The sequence below is a fragment of the Patagioenas fasciata genome, chromosome 4 (assembly GCF_037038585.1).
Source record: "Patagioenas fasciata isolate bPatFas1 chromosome 4, bPatFas1.hap1, whole genome shotgun sequence".
NCBI lineage: Eukaryota > Metazoa > Chordata > Aves > Columbiformes > Columbidae > Patagioenas > Patagioenas fasciata.
The window spans coordinates 7,269,774-7,286,201 of record NC_092523.1 but is presented as its reverse complement, the minus strand read 5'-3'; positions in this window follow the sequence as shown (position 1 = coordinate 7,286,201).

Sequence of the window (16,428 nt, the reverse complement as noted above, 5' to 3'; positions counted from 1 at the left end):
GAATATGGGGAACTGGATGTTCCCAACCCACCCTTTGCTGCAGAAAAAAATGAAGATGCACAACCGCAAAGGGATACGTGATCTTGGAAAGAGCTCTTCGTGGAGAAATAACTGCTCTGAATGTGCAAGCCTAGACTTGACGCAAAATAGTTACTGACAAATCCTTTTGTTTTCCAGCAGCACAGTTTATAATCCAAGTTTTAAAACATGGCCCCTGAAAGCAGAGCAATTTCCAGCACTGCCACATCACGCCCAACTCTGAGCTCACTTGCACCAGTGTGGCTCCCTTGATTTCGACAGCAACGTTTCTTCACCTCCCAAGATCATTTCTCAGAAGTAGGTATACAGGATGATGAGTTCAAAAAGAACTAATTAGGCACAGATTAGACAGACAAATTAGAAACTACTTCACTAAATACTGGTTAAGCAAATACAGCTTCAGGGAAGATCCATGCTAGGGATTGTCATCAGCAATGCTAGTGTGAGCTGGATGAATTAGGTGCACAGAGATCCCCACCAAAAAGCTGGCATGTAATGATGTTGCTACAGGAGATGGTATGAAAGGATGAAATCATCTCCTTTTCCAAGGAAGGGGAAATAGCCGCTGTATTTCAAGCACCGCTGAGTATGGAACCTGACAGACCGGCGGCTGCAAGTGTTTGCCATCCTAGCAATATTTAATTATTTGGCCATAATGAGCTCTGAGAATGTGTTTAGTCTCAAAATGTCATTTTGTAGTGCTCTGAAATTTCAAGTAAATCAGGATCATTATGAAAGCAGCCCGATGATGTTACACGCAGGTATCAGCCAGCTCTGAGGTTCCATTTCATTCTTCGTTTGACTTAAGCAGGAGAAGCCGAGACAGAGAGTTTTACAAGATTTAGATGACTTCAACCTCGTCTGCCCACTTACAATCTGCCTGCACTTCCTAACATGCCAGGTATCTCCTTGCACAAGTCTGTCATCAGGAGGAGATACGGGAACATGTCCAGGTTTTGAAGTAACTCGGTAGGTCTGTGCTCTCAATGATCTGGCAGATGAGCAGTCAGGAGCTTGGATTGCACCATGCTGCAGTGCAGTGGTGCGTGATGTCTCTGTGCACTACGTGGAGAGCAGGAATACGCTTTCAGAGCCTAAGCTTACGCTTACATCAGGATCACCAACAGCAGAAGGATTTTGGACCTGAAGTTGAATGCTTGGTGGGTTGAAACGAGAAGCAAAACACATAACCATCTCATGGCAAGGCATAAGCTTTGCTAGTATCTGACCACTGCTGTTATCTAGTCATCTCCCAAGAATGACGAAGTCTATCCCTACAGTTGCATCATTGCTTGAACATATCAGTAATAAAACATGAAGAGCTTTTCCTATCGGCAAGCATACCAAATATCAGCCCACCATACACAGCAGCTTCTAAACCTCATAGCATTTTTCTTTTGAGCATTTCTATGCCTACATTTCTTCAATTGTATGGGCTAAGACTAATTAAAATATTCAGGATGGGGTCTTTCAGGGCTGTGGGCTTCCAAAAGCAGCAATCTGATCTTGTATTTACTTCATTATTTGCTGCAACTTTCAAATTTTCCTGGAACTGATTTTTCCCCCAGATCTGCTTCTGGATTGCTGCTCATTCATTGCTGCCACAGTTTCCCTACTGTCCACTCCAGTTTGGCTTTGTCCTCCTCCACTTTTGACATCACAAGCTGACAGTTAAAGTTTTCTGCCAGGTCGTCAGCACTGATGAATGCACCCAGCTTTGGTGTGTTTTGCAAGATCCCATGGCTCATGGTCTCACTCTCCCTTTATGGAGGACAATCCCACTTCATCCCCCGTCTCCATTTCCTACTCTTGGACACAGCAGGAGTTTTCAAGCCATCCCTCCCTTCACCCTTTTGGTGCTTCTGTCCTGCAGTACTCCAGCATTTCACCACAGGGCTATCCCTGCCACCAGACCCCTGCTCCCCATCTCTGGCTCTCAGCATTCCTGTGTCCAGAGGGACCAGCAGTCAGCTCTCCCTGCAAGCATTGCAGATCATAGAATCATAGAATAGTTTGGGTTGGAAGGGACCTTCAAAGCTCATCCAGTGCCACCCCTGCCATGAGCAGGGACATCTTCACCAGCTCAGGTTGCTCAGAGCCCCGTCCAGCCTGGTCTGGGATGTCTCCAGGGATGGGGCATCCACCACCTCTCTGGCCAACCTGGGCCACTATTTTACCACTGTCATTGTAAAACATTTCCTCCCCATGTCCAGCCTGAATCTCTCCTCCTTTAGTTTAAAACCATCACCCCTTGTCCTGTTGCAACAGGCCCTGCTGAAAAGTCTGTCCCCATCCTTCTTGCAGGCTCATTTTAAGTACTGTAAGGATGATGATGCTGACAGCACACATGTCCCTGATGCCCTCTGGGACTGAGAGAAGGAGCACGTGCCCAGATGACCGGGAACTGGCCTTGTCTTGAAGACATGAAATAAGAGTCACCTCCGCTACTGACCTCCTTGGCACCCTGCTGCACCCTGGGGAGCTCACCAATAGCAACAGCACTTCACTCCTGGATAATATATAGTCTGAGCAAGGGTATTTTTAACCACTTAGTATTTTTATCAAGTTTCTAGCACAGCACAATATCAAATACCCTCCTGAATCCCAAAATACATTATAGCTGCACTAGATTCATTGCATCTAATAAATCAGGAAGGCAATTATACATTTGTTTGGTATGATCTATTTTTAGTATGCCCAGGTTTTTTGCTGACTATCAGATGCTTTTCTGCCAAATGTTGTTACATAAACTCCTTCGGCACAGAGTAAAGTCATTACACTTCCCAAGAACATACAACAAGCTAATAACATAGGAGATGCCAAGACCTGACTTCATGGTCTTCTTAAAGGTACCATATTTGTTTGTTACCAGTCTTCAGATGCCTCTGACCTGGAGATTTGTTGGCTTAATTTTCACTGGTGTTTTTTTCTTAATAGATGCCTGATCCTCTCATGCTGTCCAATTCTTATTGACAGCAGAGAGAACTTGGGTTGATCAAGAATAAGAGGACATGGCCCTGGCCTTTTTCAGCTCCCCTGGGTGCATTTAATCTGTTGATTTGCGTGAGAAATAGTTAGTTTGCCTTGGTGGAGAAACAAAAACACCCAAGTGCAAAAAGAAAAGGCGACCGAAGACACAATGGTCATGTCGTTATTGAAATGTGCTTCTCACTTCAGAAACAACAGTCTGCGTTCAAATGAAGTGATAAGTTGGGACAGAGATCAAGCCAAAATAAACCTCCTTATCTTAAAAAAATTCAGCTTCCTAAAGCCAACCTGGATTGGATCTGTGTGAACAACAGGAGAAAGTGCAAGAAAGCTGAGATATTTCTTATAATAATATTACTGTAGGACCCAACAAAAAGTAGACTCTGCTCATGGGACAAAAGTTATTTACAATTAGCACTGACACTATGCCCATGAGAGGTCAGATGGAGAGCAGAGCACTAACCCTTCGATGTCTTGCACGTTTAATTTACAAACACAGGCAACAATCCTGCAGGGAGATACCTCGGCTGGACATCAAACACTAAGTGGTTCTCATTGTCTATGAACTTCCCTTTAAAAGCAACTGGATTCCTCCCAGCACGTAAGTTAGAGGCCTTTGGTTAAAAACCGTGTATTTTGTGAACTCCATTGAGACAAGATGGGTGATTTTCAGTGCGTGGCACTGAGCAAGGGGCTTAATTTCAATCCCTGGCCTTGCAAAAGACTTCTTGGGTACCTTTCCCCACTATATTTACCTTTTTCTTTTATCCCCATTCCTTGAGGTTGGATTGAAACAAACCAACAAACAAATCCTGAAAATGTTCTTTGTGAAGGGTTATAAATTCCTCTCAGACACTAAGTCAAACCCTCAGATGCTACAAACAGACATTATATGGAAAACACAAGTTTAGGCTCAAAAAGGTCACTGACTGTATGGCAGGGGAGGCCTCCCACACCATTCTTTGAACCCATTTCTCCTCACCCAACTAAACAGACGTCAACCAGAGGGCTGAGTCTTCCCTGCATCGTGCAAAACCCTCCGTTGTCAGACAGAAACGTGACTGCTCCAGCCCCTCTCCCCACCTGCAGCACACAGATCAGCCAGGGGTTGGGGCATCTTCTCCTCCCTCCTGCCTTGATGCAAATTGCCAATTCAGATTTGCTTTGCTTGCCTGTTGTGCAGGTTACTTTTCCTTATGCACAAAATATAAATGTATGGGGGAACATACACACATATCACAGAATCGCAGCACGGTTGGGATTGGAAGGGACCTCTGAAGATCACCCAGTCCAACCCACCTGCTAAAGCAGGTTCACCAGAGCAGATCACACAGGAAGGTGTCCAGGCGAGTTTGAATGTCTGCAGAGAAGGAGACTCCACAGCCTCTCTGGGCAGCCTGGTCCAGGGCTCTGGCACCTCAGAGTAAAGAAGTTTCTCCTCGTGTTCAGATGGAACCTCCCGTGCTTCAATCTGTGCCCATTGCCCTCCTCCAACCCAGGCTGGCCATCTGCCAGAAGGCAACATCACCTCGAGAGCCAGGAAGAACCATGCAAATTTTAGGGGAAAATGAGCAAGTTCTGGAGAAAAAATACCCAAAGTGACAGTTTTGCCTCAAAACTATTATGGAGTGTGTGCCTGTGCTTGTGTGACACTTGGCAGTCCCAAAAGGAATGTGAAGTGGGAAAATAAAACAACCTCCACCCCTCAGCTTCCTGCCAGCACCAAGAGTGTCCAGTTGCTAAAATGGAGACATCTCACCAGCTACAGGGCACTGGGTCAGGCTGCAGCTCCCTTGCTGCTGGTGGGCATCAGGGAAAGAGGGGGCAGGTTGCCCATTGGTCCAGGGGGCAAGCAGCAGCTGAGCTCAGCCTCGTCTGAACACAGGGCTGGTGTGGAAAGGTTGAGGCTGGCTCCTTGTGTAACTAAAGCATTGATGGGGTCTGCATTTGGCGGAGGGTGGAGGGGTTGCTGCGCCGTTGCGTCAGAGACAGCTGCTGAGACCATGTCTGGACCCAGGCTCTGATTAGAAATTATCCCAGACGGAGCAGGGTGAGGGCAAGGGGGAGAAGTGAGTGATGGATTAACCTGCTTCGATTCACACTTTCCCTATAAAGAACGGGTTACTTTCTGCTCTGATGCTGAGTTACGCTAACAGGCATTGCCAAGACAGGGCCTGGGTGAGATTTATTTATCTTGAATCCCTTTAAACATTTCAACACCCCGTGGCTGCGCACCCAACGAGCCTGTGAAACCGCATGCCTCGCAGTTCCTACCCTTTCCCCGCTCTTACCTCCTGGTTGTTTCACTCCCTCCTTGCTGCAAGCCAGATTGCTTCTCAAAATTAAAAATTAAGCCATGGGAGGCACGCACTCAGTTTTCCCCTCTGCCCATCTGGCAAAGCCCTGACCCTGCCTGGGGATGGTGGGACTTCTCATAAGCACATAATCAGCATTAAAAGACCCCACGGCCTCTTTTTTTCATTAAGGTCCAAGGCAACATGGATACTGGGAAGCAGCACAGCATGGGTCGCTCCCTTGAAATCGTGTTAACTTTGGAGTGCCTCGTGCTGCATGCAAGGTGAGGCTTCGTGTGTCTTGGGAGGAGCTCCATCTGCAGCCCATCACCCAGAGACCTGGCTGAGGAGTTCAGATGATATGGACCATTTGTTAACTTCTCCTTCCTGCTGACTAATGAAACATGGCAGGGATGGTTTACAGGCTAGCACTGAATCACACAGGAGCCCCAGCACCCCTGTTTCCATCCAGCACTTTTGCCTGGAGAACGAACTGAAACTATCGGGGCTTTCTGCAGGAACAGGGAGCTGTTACATGTAACCTGTTCCACCAACCTCAAGAGAGTTGCAACAAGGGGAAGGGACAGTAGTTTATCCCAAATAATTCCTTGTAAAAGCAACAGCCAAAGAACACAAATTTGCCCTATTCCTGCACTACTGGCTGCACTTTGGGCTGCTGAACCTGAGTTGACCCGTAGAATCATAGAATAGTTTGGATTGGAAGGGACCTTCAAAGCTCACCCAGTGCCACCCCTGCCATGAGCAGGGACATCTTCACCCAGATCAGGTTGCTCAGAGCCCCGTCCAGCCTGACCTGGGATGTCTCCAAGGATGGGGCATCCACCACCTCTCTGGGCAACACATTCCAGTATATTACTACCCTCACTGTAAAAAAATTCTTCCCCACGTCTAGCCTGAATCTTCCCTCCTTGAGTTTAAAACTCCTTGTATATCAGTCACCCCATATATAACAATCACCCCTTGTCGTATCACAACAGGCCCTGCTAAAAAGTCTGTCCCCATCTTTCTTATAGGCCCATTTTAAGCACTGAAAGGTTATAATAAGGTCTCTCTGGAGCCTTCCCTTCTTGAGGATGAACACCCCAACTCAGCCTGTCCCCATAGGAAGGACTTGCACCTCAGGCTTACCCTTCCAAGCTGCATTCTAGCAATCTTCTAACCATCTTCTTTCCCCACCTCCAAAAACATGACATTCACCACTCATCAAGGCAAGAATTCCTTGGCAAGACAGGTGGACGTCTCAGGCTCCTTCTTCCCAGGCATCCTGGGTACCTTCACTGCATGGCAGACTGTCCTTGCCATACTGCCTGCTGAATGCCGTGCTTTGCTATCGTGCTGTTTCTGCCATCACAGTATTTTAGCACCATTTAGAACAATTTCAGCCAAAGATCTGAAAGTACTTTACAAGGTTTAGTTAATTAAGCCACCAAAGTATTATTACATCTCTCTTATGGAAGAGAAAGCCAAGCAAAGATGTTAAATGACTTGCCAAATGTAATATGAGTCAGTAGCTAAGTTGGGAAAAGAACCCAGGAGTCCTGACACTTAACCCATGGCTGTAAACCATTTTTCTCCATAAAACAGAAATTAAGCAAGTAGAAGGGTGGCAGCATGGCTTTTCCTTTTACTCGAGCTGCCTTATAATTAGGAGAGCAAGAAAAATATTCATTCCTAATCTTAGAACTTTATTTGTTTGAAATGGACTGTGAGGAAGTTTTAGAAGACTTGCTGGTTTTTGAAATCGTCACATCACGGTTGTATTTAAAGAAGCTATTGTGGTAGCAGGAGTTATGGGCTTGTTGCAGAAATGAACTCTGTGTTATCTAGAAAGTCAGAGCAAATCATTGAAACATCACTTCAAAACAGTCTGAGAAATCTGTGACATCTTTCTGCTAACTAAAGGCATTAAAACCACGCAAACAAGTTACCATTTGTGCTTTCTGTTACCAAAGAAGCAAAAAGGGAATGTAAAGGTGACTTCTCTTTCAGAAAAGGACTCCTTTTTCTCCAGCCCAGCATCTGCAAGTGGAACTGCCCCAACTCTAAAGATAAACACAGCGACAGCAAGGGCATTTCCACAAGGAGGCCAAGGAATTTGGAAGAGGAAAGAGTAACGGGGACCCCAATGAGCCATTTGCCTGTATCCTGCTGTCCATGAGTTGTATAAATTATGGGGGAAAATATGGTGTGTGTAACTGAAAGCTGCCCCTAGGCACCAATAATTTGTCTGACCTGCATTTAGACGACCAATCCGCTCAGCTCTAACCAGCCTTGGCAGCCTTGCACGGGTCGTATTTTTACATGGATGAACTGTTCTTCAACAATTTCCTCCAGTGTACTAGCAGCACAAACAGGCTTTTCTTTGCAAGCAGGTATGTGTGCCTTCTTTTTCCAGTTATTTCTTTTCTCACACACATGGTTCACGGGGCCATTTTCACAGGAAAAAAGCCCAGCCCCCTCACTCTTTCCAACTAGTAGAGTTGCTATGAGCCCTGTTGCAGTTTTATGGGCAGATTTGCTTAGGTTTGGAATCCCCTGGTTTAGGAAGCAGCATCATCACCTTTATTTTTCCATTTTTCCAAGTCTTATTCATATCTTTCCCTAACATTTTCCTTCAGTATCATGTTTTATAACTCAAGAAATTTACTTATGCTCACAGTGACAGCCAGAATTTACAGTTGCAAAATTCCCATTACTTTCTGGGGTAATTCTGAGCCTGAATTAGACATCCAGGAGAAATCACTGAGAAGAAAGGGAAAAATCTGGGAAAGCTGTGCCATCACCTCCTTAAATCCAGCACTCATCCTATGAGATTGCTTGCCACAGCCAAAGCCCTGTAGCCCCTTGGGTCTGTGGGACTGAACATATGGTAAGAAAAGTATTAAGAAAAGAAAGCAGGTGAGAAGGGCACTGTCAGAGATACAGAGACATACAAAAATACATATATTTGCCCTTTTTTTGGAAGGAATTCATCATATGCACCAAAAGCTGCATGATGTCAGGGTGTAGCCAGGATTTAGGTTCTTGTAGGAATTTGCCCTCATTTCTTATTTAACACTGAGTAGGACTGAGCCTGTATGAAATGAACACATCCAGTGGTTTCCCTCAGACATTTTGCTGATGGATTGCTGGCATCACTTGTTTTCTTTTGAAGGCAATTCATTTATCAGAGACAATTACTCAACTGATAAGTTCAGTGTGTTCAGCTGTTCGTGGCTACACAGCAGCTACAGGCCAATAAATATGAGCTGCAATTAGCTTGATTAATGATTTCAGATCACTAAACTGCAGCTTTGTATAAGATAAGGCTCTAATAAGCTTTTCTGCTGAATCTGGCAAGTTTACTGGCACCGGTGACACTACCTTCATTGTCAGTACCCCAAGCCCAGCAGCTCCTTCAGTCTGACTTGATGATAAAGTGAGTCCCTCTCCTTGGGATCCCTGAAGAACTCAGCAGGTGTTTGGCGGGTGGTGTACAGTGATGGGGAACTCCTTTCCATCTGCTGCATGGTGAAGTGCTAAGGAAATTGTTTCCAAATGTCCCTTAATATAAAATTTTACCCCCCACCTCTGCCTTCTGTTTTACTCCTCAGGGCTGCTGACCTTCACTTCTGCTGCCATCCTTTAGCCGCCACATGAGCATGAAGCAACAAGCCAAGGCAAGAGAAAATATAAAAACCAAACTATCACAAGCAGATTTGTAAGCAATGGAGAGTGGGTTTTAAGAGGGCCACATCAGATTTCACATGTCACAGAACAGTTAGGGTTGTAAGTGACCTCTGGAGATCATCCAGTCCAACCCGCTTGCTAAAGCAGGTTCACCACTGGACATTGTTTTCACCCTCCCTCCTCCTCACAACTACATTTCCTTGGAGGGCAGGGGGGGAAAGATAGTTCATGAGCTCATGATGCTCTCTCTCCTCATCTGCTTACAGAATCCCAGACTGGTTGGGGTTTAAGGGACCTCTGGAGATCATCCAGTCCAACCCACCTGCTAAAGCAGGTTCACCAGAGCAGATCACACAGGAAGGTGTCCAGGCAGGTTTGAATGTCTCCAGAGGAGACTCCACAGCCTCTCTGGGCAGCCTGGTCCAGGGCTCTGGCACCTCAGAGTCAAGAAGTTTCTCCTCATGTTCAGACGGAATCTCCTGTGGTTCAGTCTGTGCCCATTGCCCCTCATCCTATTGTGTGGCACCACTGAAAAGAGTCTGGTCCCATCCTCTTGACACCCATCCTTGAGATATTTAGGAACATTGATGAGATCCCCTCCCGGCTTCTCTTCTCCAGGCTGAACAGACCCAGCTCTCTCAGTTTCTCCTTATAAGAAAGATGCTCCAAGACCCCTCATCATCTTCATAGTCCTCTGCTGGACTCCCTTCAGTAATTCCTTGTCCTTCTTAAACTGGGGAGCCCAGAACTGGAGGCAGTTCTCCAGATGCAGCCTCACCAGGGCAGAGTAGAGAGAGTGGACAACCTCCCTCAACCTGCTGGTCACACTATCTAATTCACCCCAAGACACTGTTTGCCTTCTTGGCCACAAGGACACATTGTTGACTCAACGTACTGTCAACCAGAACTCCCAAATCCTTCTCTGCAGAGTTGCTTCCCAGCAGGTCCACCCCTAACCTGTACTGGTACCTGGGGTTATTCCTCCCCAGGTGCAGGACCCTACATTTGCCCTTATTTAACTACATCAGGGTCTGTAAGTGTGGTGTCCTTCCCAAGCTGAGGGAGAAAAACCAGGCCATTTGCTGCTAGCAGGAATCTACTGGTTTCTGGGTTCACAGTAAGGCCACGCACAGGTACAGAGCTGCATCCCCAGCCCCTGCTCAAGTTTAGGTGCTAAATTAGCACCGCAGCTATTTCAACCCAAGGCGAGAGTCTCAAGTCTCCATCCAAGGCAGAAATGCTGAGAGGAAGCATCTACCTCGTGAGTGAGGGTCTTGCAGCTGCAGCGTTTGCTGGGGTTGATCTCCTGCATCAGTGTGGGCAACAACAAGGCAACAGCTGCTGCATTTCAGCTCTACACCTTGAACCTGGATCTCTATATGGTTACAAGGAGCAGAGAGAGCTGCGGAGCATGCAGCAACCACAGCCAAGAGGAGGAGGTTGTTCTTGCTCACCTCATTCCAAAGGCCCTTCATGCATTTTACATGATACTTTAGAGGGAAATACCCTGCAGCTGTTAATTTTATGCCCTCCTCATTCCTTGAGTTTACCCTGAGAAACCATTTAAAACATGGTGTAAACATTTGGAAATCAATACATTTCCCTGGGAGGTTTCCTCACAAACAACAGGTAACAGGTATATTTTATTAGCTTAATTGGATTGCTCTCTCCCAACCAGCAAGGCAGTAATCTATTTGTCAGCCACAGCCAGACACTGAACTGTTTATCCAGATGTCCCCAGGGGCTCAACAAAGGAAAAAAAAAAACAAAACACACCACAACAACAACAATGAAAAACCAAAACAAACAAACAAACAAAACAAAACCCAAAACAAACAAGACACTCACCCCCAAAGAAAACCCTAAACTGTAGGTACAAAGGGCTGTGTACTTGGGCACTTGGATGTCCTCATTTTGCAACCAAACCTGCAGCCAGAAAGGCTCTAATGAAGCCTTCTGGAGGAGCCTTCCTCCTAGGAGCCATCTACTCATCTGCTGGTCTGAAGGGCTGAGAAAGGACAACAGGAAAGGAAGAGAACTGGAAAAGAGGAATTCTTGATCCTGACATTTGCTACACCCGTGCGATCATCTGATCTTTGTTTTAGAGGGAAGGGAGATTTTGGTGTGGTTTTTGTAGTCTGTGCCTGCTTCATTACATCATAAAAAGAAATAAGCTCATTAAGAAACTTCACCTAAACTTTAGGATTGGTTCAGATGAAATCTCAAAGTTGTTCAGACCTCTGAATTTACCTTACTGGAGGGATTTATCTACTGAATCCCACCTGGAGACCAACCATCTTCCAGTAAGAACTTGCCGATGTGATTAAAACTGTAGGATTGCCATGAGAACACCCCAGAAGTGAGACAAGAGATCCTGGAAAGTTTTGAGGACCATAAAGCCTTAACCCAGAATCTGATTCGCTTCTCAAGGCTGCACATCTGTTCATTTCAAATTTTCTCAGGTTTCCACAAGAACAGCTTTCGTTGGGGTGATGCTGGCACATGGATACCCTAAGAACTCACAAGCGTGCTCAGAGGTGGTAAAAAGATGTTTTTATTTTCCACAGACCTCAAAAAGAAAGTCTGTGCCTGGTTCTGGGTTCCTATGGATTTGCAAGCTTTGGAATTAATTTGTTAAAAACACACATTCTGCTCCTACAGAAAACCATCAGCAAGCTGCTTAGACCCAGTTACATCTTAAATAGATCTGCCAGCAGAAAACAAGGTGAAGACCACATATAGTTTTAGATCCCACAGAGAATCTGCTAGTCATATTTTGCAGTAAAGGGAGACCAAATCAAAAACCACTACAATATCACAGAGAAAAATAGCGAAGGAATCCGGGCTATGTCAAAGGCTGGATCATGGGCAATGTCATGATACATCAGTTTTACAGGGTCCTACACCCTTGGACTCGATGATCCTTGTGAGTCCCTTCCAACTCAGGACATCAAGGAATTATTTCTAATGTAAACTGGGACAAATGTTCTCAGCAGCCAAGAGCTGAATGAAGCCAAATCAATGTACAGTGACAAATGGCCAAGTCAGGGGCTTGGCTACACCAGAGTAATTTCCAGCTGATCAGCTTTGTCCTCCCTGGAGCTACCCTGGCTTCAGACCTGCAAAGCTGAAAGTGGATCCTTCATCTACACACTAAAAAGATCTGAAGCAGCAGGAAGTTGGACCAAGTGGGAAGATGAGACGAAAGAGAGAATGAAAGAGATGAACGACAGGAGCCTTCTGGAGAAGACAATTTCTGGATCAATTTCCACAGCGTAATTTCTAGAAAACATTTTGGTATATATTCCATCCCTTGCCAGCCCAACTGGGATTTTTGCAGATATGATGACAGCAATCCTCTTCAGGAAGAGAATTATACCAAGACATACCTCATTGGCTGCAGCATGGCGAGGACCCAGAAGAAATAGTGAAGATGACATGATGAGGTGCTCAATGAGGTCATTGGAGAGGTCTCAGCCTAAGCTGGAGAAGAGGAAGGCTATAGCCAGAGTCACAGGTCATGCTCTCAGTGCAATGCACGACAAACCCACCAACTTCAACAGCAGAGAGGATGGTTTGGATCAACACAGAGAGAAAAATGGTATAACAAGAGCAGGGAAAATACAACTGCACCATGCCCAAGTGGAGAGAAAAGTCATCAGACTGGACAGGGAAAGGAAAAATCCACTGGTATGAAAAGCTCTGTAGGATGCCCTCCCTGAGAAAAGATCTCCTGAAGGAGAGGCTGGAGGGTTGTTAAGGAGGCAATGAGGCTTTTGTTATTTTAACTGAAATTCAGGGACAGTCCAGATCCACAGCAATGTGAAGGTCCAGCTTTGATTTCATGGACAGAGCATGGTCTAGGCTTGGGTTTCACAGGTGGAGTATGACAGCTTCAGCCCAGCAGTTGGAGGACTCGCCAGAACCGTAAGCTAAGAAAATTCGTTTTACCAACTAAAAATTCGTTTAACCAGCTGTGTCAACCAAAAAAGAGAGTCTTTCCCAATCACCTTGCTTCATAAAAAGTCCCCAAGCCTCAAAGCCCATATAGTCTTTTCAACAATTTATTTTTTGGGGGAAAAGGTTGAAATAATCATGTCTTTAACCAAACATTTGTTTTCAGTCAAGGCCCCATTTTCCTCTTGTTAAAAAAAAAAAAAAACCCTAAAAATCTTTTGCTAAATCTTACATCAGTCTTGTGATCAAGAACAGAACACACCAATACAGTTTAATTTTAGTCCAGTTTGCATTTTTGCATTTCTTCTGCAGTGTAGGGCAGGATGGGAAAGGTGATGGCGAAGAGTCTCCCTTCCTCCCGCATTACCATTTTTTCCCTTTTAAAACGAGCCGTCTTTCACCTTTCCCAGGCATTTCATTCACACCAGTTTAAAATAATAACATAAACCCAGTGATGACTCCAGAAAAACCTTTCAGTACGGGAGGATGTTGAAGCCACAATGGAAGTTTATGAGTCAAGATCTCCAAGAAAACTGGAAGGGGTGATGCAAAGAGGTTAAAAAGGCATAATTAGCCCATTCTCACATGGATGGGCAGATCTTGGCCATGCTCTTACCATCAATTGAATCTCACATATGTAACCAAGAAATGCCTTTGGTGAAGGAGGCTGGGACCATATACGGTCCCAATTACAATGACCAACAGGCAAACATGCAACAGAGGGATAACAAATGGCCACAATATTTTTTTTAGTAGCAAGCAAGGGGGAGGCAGAACCCCCCTGCCCCTGTGCTGGGGGGTTTATTTAATCTCCCCATCCCCCTCCACCGACAACCCCGGATCGTTTCCTCTGTAACAGCTGCAGCCATGGGGGACGCAGGAGCACAGAGACACACAGCTGTCCCCCAATGATCGCCGTGCACCCCTGCCGAGCCTCGCTGGATCCATCCCCATGAGTCCAACCCTGGGATCAGCTCCCCCAGCCTCTCCCCAAGCCCCAGTCCTTGTGAGTTGTTCAGGGCAATTTGCAAATTTTCTTTTTTCATGCCTCAACCTTATCAGTTTGGAGGATAAAAGATACAGCCACTCCTCACAAACTTAGTTTGTGAAGTATTTTTTGTATTTTAAGTATTACACATAAACATGTTTCTCCTTGACCAGCACACCAGCTCTGTGAGATGGTTTCAACACATGCAGCTCTTCATCTGTACCCCCAGCTCGTGAACAGGGATGATACTTTTGAAAAATTCAGCTGTCATGAAGCTCTTAGACCAGTTTGTTAAACCCCGTTTCTAAGGATTGTAGTGTTTGGGTTATATGCATCAATTTTTTAGGGTTTTGAAGGAAAGTTCTGGATTTTTTTGCCAGTCAGCTGAAGGGGATTGCTGAACAGGGGGACTCTCACAGTGGTGAACATCACTTCTCACAGGGAGGCCTTTTTCCATGGCAAGATTTGCACAGTTGGAATCTGAACAGAATAAACCTACAGACTGACCAAAACCAAGTGAATCTTTTGAAAGGTCTGCCTCAGATTTGTTAACGCTGTTCCACAAAGACCTGGCTGCAGTCACGAGGACAAAGGGTTTAAAAGAAGACGCATCCTCAAACTGGGCTGGATTCTCCAGTACAAAGAACCAGAACAACAGCACTAACTGCATTTCTCCTTTATTTTTTGGCCTATTTAGTTTGACCCTACCCATAGCACAGTTTCCTGTCCTGGCTCTGTATAAATGGCAACTTTATAAACTTGAACTGTTCTTTTTCTAACCTGGATTTTTTTTTTTTTGACACAAAAAGTTCAGTATTAGACATAATCACTTTTTGGCATGCTATATATAAATATGCATTTTGTTAGATTGATTGGCTCTGTGTAAAGACCTAAAAGGAATAAAGTTCTACCATTCACCATTGTCAAAGCAATACCCCAGACTCCCAATCAAATCTACTGCTGCAAAGGTACGAAAAATAATAACCCTGCTATAATTAACTTGCCTGGAGCCATGGCTCTGACACCATGAAACTGAGCTTTTCTGTGCTGAACAGGGACTCGACTGATGCATTTTTTTAAGTCATAAAGTCATTTTCTCAATGGCACAGCATGTTCTCACAAGGGCCATCACAAGGTGCACAGGCTAGAGGGGCTTAGATCTTAATGTTGCTCGAAAAAAGCAAAAGCGTTTCAATAAACCTAAGTTGGGGATACGGGAACACAGAATTAGAGAGTCAAAAACCACACAAAACCTCAGCCATGTCATATCCACATATATCAACACTGATGATCCTCATAGCAAATTTAAACCATCTCAAACTGAAGACTGAATTGGGGGAGAATTCAGTATCATCACTGCTCAGCTGCCTTGTACTTGGTGGCAGTAACACACCTGTTTTTATCCTGACACATTTGATGCTGATGCTTTGAGCTCTGGCAGGAGGTTGGACTAGATCTTCTCTAGAGTTCTTCCCCAGGCCATTTCTTGATGGTTGTGTGGGTGTCTTTTCTTTACCTTGCTACCTGTAGGACCTCACTATTTCATTTATGAATTAAAAAATCTTCCCAGAAGGGATCACTGGAGGCAGAAAAAAACAACAATCACAAAACAAAACAAAAACCCAAACTTTTCTTGTTCCTTTTTATCTGTTTGGAGTATAAAATATAAATAAACCATTCATTGTTATGATTGCACAGGTTCTTAATTTATATACCCTTTTTTTGCCCAAGGTGTAAGTATTCTTAAGATCTCACACAAACATGCTATCAATGCAATTAGCCCGGAACATTTTCAAGGAAAAGCAAGCATTGAGGAACAAGATTTTTTTCAGAGATTAGCAATTTGGACCATTTGCACTTTCATGCAGAAATAGAGTCTGTATTTTTGTGCATAAGCTGACATTTGGGGTTAAGAAACCGGTGCCTAGATTTCTTAGGAATTTATCTTTTTTGAGGCAATAAAAACATGCCCACTCTTGCCACACTGCTCCGTTCTTTTCCAGTTCTCTGAGTGACATGAAATGTTTCTAAATTAGATTATTAATCATCGAGCCACCAGACCAGCCTCACAGCAACTGCATAAAACTAGCTTTACCAGTTGTATCAATAGCAATGTCACCTCCAGAGAGCATACAGAAAACAGATATGAACATGACCCTGCTGAATAGCAACAGTCTACTGCTTTCATCCCACATCTCCAACCTTGGGAGTTGGAGATGATGCCCGCGTTTCACACGTAAGGAGAGGTTACCCAGCTAGACTAAGTGACACAGTCTGACCAAGCAAGATCTGATTCAATCTTCATGCAGAAGGTGGCATTTAAGGTCAAGGGAGCGATGGAATGATATGCCCATGAGCAGCAGATTAGCTAGAGCATTGTGTTCCTGGGCCCATGGTCCTGTCCAAAAACCAGACTGCAATGAGAAAAAGAATATTTTGGAAGGCTCTCTTAGTGGTATATCTCTGAAAACA